This window comes from Semicossyphus pulcher, unplaced genomic scaffold (assembly GCF_022749685.1).
Source record: "Semicossyphus pulcher isolate SPU_LCO1_2020_fin unplaced genomic scaffold, fSemPul1.0.p SCAF_16, whole genome shotgun sequence".
Classification (NCBI taxonomy): domain Eukaryota; kingdom Metazoa; phylum Chordata; class Actinopteri; order Labriformes; family Labridae; genus Semicossyphus; species Semicossyphus pulcher.
Genome location: NW_027211670.1, coordinates 19,565,790 through 19,573,226, shown reverse-complemented (window position 1 = coordinate 19,573,226; position 7,437 = coordinate 19,565,790).

The window sequence follows — 7,437 nt, the reverse complement described above, 5'->3', positions numbered from 1 at the left end:
TGTGGAACTAGTTCAGCTTGTGGAACTCGTTCTACTATGTGCTGCTTGTGTAACTGTTGTATAAAAGCAGGTTGTGATGTACTATGTGTATGTAATATAATGACGGCTATGATATTCAGTACAACATCACTCCCTCTCACATGATATTGCTTCATTAAACAGGAGAGGGAAGAGCAACAAAATCTCTTCAAGTTTTGGAATTCCTCTGATGAAATACATTTTTGTGTGTGTGTGTGTGTGTGTGTGTTTCTTCTTTGGGCCTCAAAGAAACCATCTTAACTGAAACTCTTTGTAAGGGGTCAGAGGTCAAAATGACTGGAAACAACCAGTTTAATCTGTAATAATAGGCTGTATTTTAGAAGTTTATCATCTGTTTTGTTACTTGAAATCTTAATCTGAAAAGAAACAAGTTATTACACCTGTCTGATAAATGTAATGGAATAAAAAGGTACAATGATTCCTCCTGAATATTTCCATTATAGTAGCAAGAAATGGAAATTAAAGTACAAATACCCAACAATTGTACACAGTACTTGAGTAAATATACAGTCTTCTTTAATGTGTTGTTTTGATGACATTGTGTTATTGCTGCTTTTAAATGCTTCTTCCACCACTGACGTGTGTCTCTATCCTCGTTTCCTTCCTCCCTTCCTTCTTTTCTTCCCCTCTTCTCTCCAGGGGTATTAGTCGTCTTCAGGACCTCCCCTCCCGTGCTCTCTGGTGGCCCCTCGCTCCCCTCGCCTCGCTGTTCCAGACTCCAGATGTTCCACATATTTTTTTGTGACTTTACGGAACCAAAACCAACTATAAAACAGACTCTTCCGGATGCCGCACCTGAGCCCCCCTGCGCCAACCCTCCCCCTCCTCCCACACCCACTCTGCCTCACCCCTCGTGATGCCCCTTACAGATATTATATGTAGTTTTTAATACAAGAATACCATCAAACGTAAATCAAAATAACATTGGGGTTCTTAATTGTCCAGTTGATAAACCAGCATTAAAAGCTAGACTGTCTTTTTAAGTGATCTATTTTGTCTGCAATCAGAGCCCTTGAGCCACTTCACGAATAAATCCCAGTGGCAGACTACACTCATCAAACACGCCTGAACATGCGAGTCAACAGACAGACAGAATTAAACAAACACATAGTAAGTTTCAGAGGTGCTTCCTGGCCATTTCCGTAGCCCATGGACAGATACAGGCTAACTGCTTTTTGAAGTTGTTTTGAAGTCACCATGCTAAGCTAAGCTACGTCAACTAGCTGTATCTTCATATTAAACATACACAAGTGTGGTATCAAACTTCTCAACAACTTCTTGACAAGACAGCCATTTCTCTAAATGTCAAACTACTTCTTTGATGTTTTGTATGTTTTCCCATTTCCCATCTTTTTCTGCTATGACAGCTTCCTTATATCACACCTTTAATTTCTTTACAGTTCATGATTACAGATTAGTTTGAAAATAAACTGAGGGGACACGCTGCTTTTTCTGAACATTTTATTGGTTTCCAAAAAAAAAATGAATGAAATAAAAATAAAAATTTCCTCCTTCACTGTTGAGGAACTGGACGATTAAAACTGAGCAAAATTGCAAACAGGGGACGGGCGGTCACAGTGACACCGAGCCCCCTCCCTGCCTTTATATTCTATTCTGTTTAAATGACAAAAACATAAAGTGATATTTTCCCATCTGAATTTTTCAATAATAAAAATAAGCGGTAATTCATGGACAAGAGGTATTCTCTGTGTACTGAGAGGGACAATTATTTGAAGACGTGCTTTCACTTTTGATTCTAAAGTACATCTGCTGCTTCGTTTCTTTTTCTTAATTATCACCCCTCGACTTGCCGAAGCCCCTCCAGGACTTCAGAAGATCTTTGTTAAGTATTAGGATACTTAACTTGGGTAAAAATACGAAAGCATGAGTATAAATTTCATTGGAATACAGAATACAAATCATATGGAAGTACAGAGTTGTTACAAGAAAAATATGTGTAAAGAATCAAAAGAATCAAAACGACCGGCTGCGTCATGAGCGGAATCGTTCACATACTTGTCTTTGCACTCCGCGTGTTACTGGAGGATACCTCTAGAGGGGACACCAGAGAGGCCAGGCCGCTGATCCGTGGTAACCTGTAGACACAGAGAGCAGGAGAATGTTCGGATGGCTTGGCAACAAAAGTTCGGTTTCAGTTAAGCTGTGGAACTAGTTCAGCTTGTGGAACTCGTTCTACTATGTGCTGCTTGTGTAACTGTTGTATAAAAGCAGGTTGTGATGTACTATGTGTATGTAATATAATGACGGCTATGATATTCAGTACAACATCACTCCCTCTCACATGATATTGCTTCATTAAACAGGAGAGGGAAGAGCAACAAAATCTCTTCAAGTTTTGGAATTCCTCTGATGAAATACATTTTTGTGTGTGTGTGTGTGTGTGTGTGTTTCTTCTTTGGGCCTCAAAGAAACCATCTTAACTGAAACTCTTTGTAAGGGGTCAGAGGTCAAAATGACTGGAAACAACCAGTTTAATCTGTAATAATAGGCTGTATTTTAGAAGTTTATCATCTGTTTTGTTACTTGAAATCTTAATCTGAAAAGAAACAAGTTATTACACCTGTCTGATAAATGTAATGGAATAAAAAGGTACAATGATTCCTCCTGAATATTTCCATTATAGTAGCAAGAAATGGAAATTAAAGTACAAATACCCAACAATTGTACACAGTACTTGAGTAAATATACAGTCTTCTTTAATGTGTTGTTTTGATGACATTGTGTTATTGCTGCTTTTAAATGCTTCTTCCACCACTGACGTGTGTCTCTATCCTCGTTTCCTTCCTCCCTTCCTTCTTTTCTTCCCCTCTTCTCTCCAGGGGTATTAGTCGTCTTCAGGACCTCCCCTCCCGTGCTCTCTGGTGGCCCCTCGCTCCCCTCGCCTCGCTGTTCCAGACTCCAGATGTTCCACATATTTTTTTGTGACTTTACGGAACCAAAACCAACTATAAAACAGACTCTTCCGGATGCCGCACCTGAGCCCCCCTGCGCCAACCCTCCCCCTCCTCCCACACCCACTCTGCCTCACCCCTCGTGATGCCCCTTACAGATATTATATGTAGTTTTTAATACAAGAATACCATCAAACGTAAATCAAAATAACATTGGGGTTCTTAATTGTCCAGTTGATAAACCAGCATTAAAAGCTAGACTGTCTTTTTAAGTGATCTATTTTGTCTGCAATCAGAGCCCTTGAGCCACTTCACGAATAAATCCCAGTGGCAGACTACACTCATCAAACACGCCTGAACATGCGAGTCAACAGACAGACAGAATTAAACAAACACATAGTAAGTTTCAGAGGTGCTTCCTGGCCATTTCCGTAGCCCATGGACAGATACAGGCTAACTGCTTTTTGAAGTTGTTTTGAAGTCACCATGCTAAGCTAAGCTACGTCAACTAGCTGTATCTTCATATTAAACATACACAAGTGTGGTATCAAACTTCTCAACAACTTCTTGACAAGACAGCCATTTCTCTAAATGTCAAACTACTTCTTTGATGTTTTGTATGTTTTCCCATTTCCCATCTTTTTCTGCTATGACAGCTTCCTTATATCACACCTTTAATTTCTTTACAGTTCATGATTACAGATTAGTTTGAAAATAAACTGAGGGGACACGCTGCTTTTTCTGAACATTTTATTGGTTTCCAAAAAAAAAATGAATGAAATAAAAATAAAAATTTCCTCCTTCACTGTTGAGGAACTGGACAATTAAAACTGAGCAAAATTGCAAACAGGGGACGGGCGGTCACAGTGACACCGAGCCCCCTCCCTGCCTTTATATTCTATTCTGTTTAAATGACAAAAACATAAAGTGATATTTTCCCATCTGAATTTTTCAATAATAAAAATAAGCGGTAATTCATGGACAAGAGGTATTCTCTGTGTACTGAGAGGGACAATTATTTGAAGACGTGCTTTCACTTTTGATTCTAAAGTACATCTGCTGCTTCGTTTCTTTTTCTTAATTATCACCCCTCGACTTGCCGAAGCCCCTCCAGGACTTCAGAAGATCTTTGTTAAGTATTAGGATACTTAACTTGGGTAAAAATACGAAAGCATGAGTATAAATTTCATTGGAATACAGAATACAAATCATATGGAAGTACAGAGTTGTTACAAGAAAAATATGTGTGAAGAATCAAAAGAATCAAAACGACCGGCTGCGTCATGAACGGAATCGTTCACATACTTGTCTTTGCACTCCGCGTGTTACTGGAGGATACCTCTAGAGGGGACACCAGAGAGGCCAGGCCGCTGATCCGTGGTAACCTGTAGACACAGAGAGCAGGAGAATGTTCGGATGGCTTGGCAACAAAAGTTCGGTTTCAGTTAAGCTGTGGAACTAGTTCAGCTTGTGGAACTCGTTCTACTATGTGCTGCTTGTGTAACTGTTGTATAAAAGCAGGTTGTGATGTACTATGTGTATGTAATATAATGACGGCTATGATATTCAGTACAACATCACTCCCTCTCACATGATATTGCTTCATTAAACAGGAGAGGGAAGAGCAACAAAATCTCTTCAAGTTTTGGAATTCCTCTGATGAAATACATTTTTGTGTGTGTGTGTGTGTGTGTGTGTTTCTTCTTTGGGCCTCAAAGAAACCATCTTAACTGAAACTCTTTGTAAGGGGTCAGAGGTCAAAATGACTGGAAACAACCAGTTTAATCTGTAATAATAGGCTGTATTTTAGAAGTTTATCATCTGTTTTGTTACTTGAAATCTTAATCTGAAAAGAAACAAGTTATTACACCTGTCTGATAAATGTAATGGAATAAAAAGGTACAATGATTCCTCCTGAATATTTCCATTATAGTAGCAAGAAATGGAAATTAAAGTACAAATACCCAACAATTGTACACAGTACTTGAGTAAATATACAGTCTTCTTTAATGTGTTGTTTTGATGACATTGTGTTATTGCTGCTTTTAAATGCTTCTTCCACCACTGACGTGTGTCTCTATCCTCGTTTCCTTCCTCCCTTCCTTCTTTTCTTCCCCTCTTCTCTCCAGGGGTATTAGTCGTCTTCAGGACCTCCCCTCCCGTGCTCTCTGGTGGCCCCTCGCTCCCCTCGCCTCGCTGTTCCAGACTCCAGATGTTCCACATATTTTTTTGTGACTTTACGGAACCAAAACCAACTATAAAACAGACTCTTCCGGATGCCGCACCTGAGCCCCCCTGCGCCAACCCTCCCCCTCCTCCCACACCCACTCTGCCTCACCCCTCGTGATGCCCCTTACAGATATTATATGTAGTTTTTAATACAAGAATACCATCAAACGTAAATCAAAATAACATTGGGGTTCTTAATTGTCCAGTTGATAAACCAGCATTAAAAGCTAGACTGTCTTTTTAAGTGATCTATTTTGTCTGCAATCAGAGCCCTTGAGCCACTTCACGAATAAATCCCAGTGGCAGACTACACTCATCAAACACGCCTGAACATGCGAGTCAACAGACAGACAGAATTAAACAAACACATAGTAAGTTTCAGAGGTGCTTCCTGGCCATTTCCGTAGCCCATGGACAGATACAGGCTAACTGCTTTTTGAAGTTGTTTTGAAGTCACCATGCTAAGCTAAGCTACGTCAACTAGCTGTATCTTCATATTAAACATACACAAGTGTGGTATCAAACTTCTCAACAACTTCTTGACAAGACAGCCATTTCTCTAAATGTCAAACTACTTCTTTGATGTTTTGTATGTTTTCCCATTTCCCATCTTTTTCTGCTATGACAGCTTCCTTATATCACACCTTTAATTTCTTTACAGTTCATGATTACAGATTAGTTTGAAAATAAACTGAGGGGACACGCTGCTTTTTCTGAACATTTTATTGGTTTCCAAAAAAAAAATGAATGAAATAAAAATAAAAATTTCCTCCTTCACTGTTGAGGAACTGGACGATTAAAACTGAGCAAAATTGCAAACAGGGGACGGGCGGTCACAGTGACACCGAGCCCCCTCCCTGCCTTTATATTCTATTCTGTTTAAATGACAAAAACATAAAGTGATATTTTCCCATCTGAATTTTTCAATAATAAAAATAAGCGGTAATTCATGGACAAGAGGTATTCTCTGTGTACTGAGAGGGACAATTATTTGAAGACGTGCTTTCACTTTTGATTCTAAAGTACATCTGCTGCTTCGTTTCTTTTTCTTAATTATCACCCCTCGACTTGCCGAAGCCCCTCCAGGACTTCAGAAGATCTTTGTTAAGTATTAGGATACTTAACTTGGGTAAAAATACGAAAGCATGAGTATAAATTTCATTGGAATACAGAATACAAATCATATGGAAGTACAGAGTTGTTACAAGAAAAATATGTGTAAAGAATCAAAAGAATCAAAACGACCGGCTGCGTCATGAACGGAATCGTTCACATACTTGTCTTTGCACTCCGCGTGTTACTGGAGGATACCTCTAGAGGGGACACCAGAGAGGCCAGGCCGCTGATCCGTGGTAACCTGTAGACACAGAGAGCAGGAGAATGTTCGGATGGCTTGGCAACAAAAGTTCGGTTTCAGTTAAGCTGTGGAACTAGTTCAGCTTGTGGAACTCGTTCTACTATGTGCTGCTTGTGTAACTGTTGTATAAAAGCAGGTTGTGATGTACTATGTGTATGTAATATAATGACGGCTATGATATTCAGTACAACATCACTCCCTCTCACATGATATTGCTTCATTAAACAGGAGAGGGAAGAGCAACAAAATCTCTTCAAGTTTTGGAATTCCTCTGATGAAATACATTTTTGTGTGTGTGTGTGTGTGTGTGTGTTTCTTCTTTGGGCCTCAAAGAAACCATCTTAACTGAAACTCTTTGTAAGGGGTCAGAGGTCAAAATGACTGGAAACAACCAGTTTAATCTGTAATAATAGGCTGTATTTTAGAAGTTTATCATCTGTTTTGTTACTTGAAATCTTAATCTGAAAAGAAACAAGTTATTACACCTGTCTGATAAATGTAATGGAATAAAAAGGTACAATGATTCCTCCTGAATATTTCCATTATAGTAGCAAGAAATGGAAATTAAAGTACAAATACCCAACAATTGTACACAGTACTTGAGTAAATATACAGTCTTCTTTAATGTGTTGTTTTGATGACATTGTGTTATTGCTGCTTTTAAATGCTTCTTCCACCACTGACGTGTGTCTCTATCCTCGTTTCCTTCCTCCCTTCCTTCTTTTCTTCCCCTCTTCTCTCCAGGGGTATTAGTCGTCTTCAGGACCTCCCCTTCCGTGCTCTCTGGTGGCCCCTCGCTCCCCTCGCCTCGCTGTTCCAGACTCCAGATGTTCCACATATTTTTTTGTGACTTTACGGAACCAAAACCAACTATAAAACAGACTCTTCCTGATGCCGCAC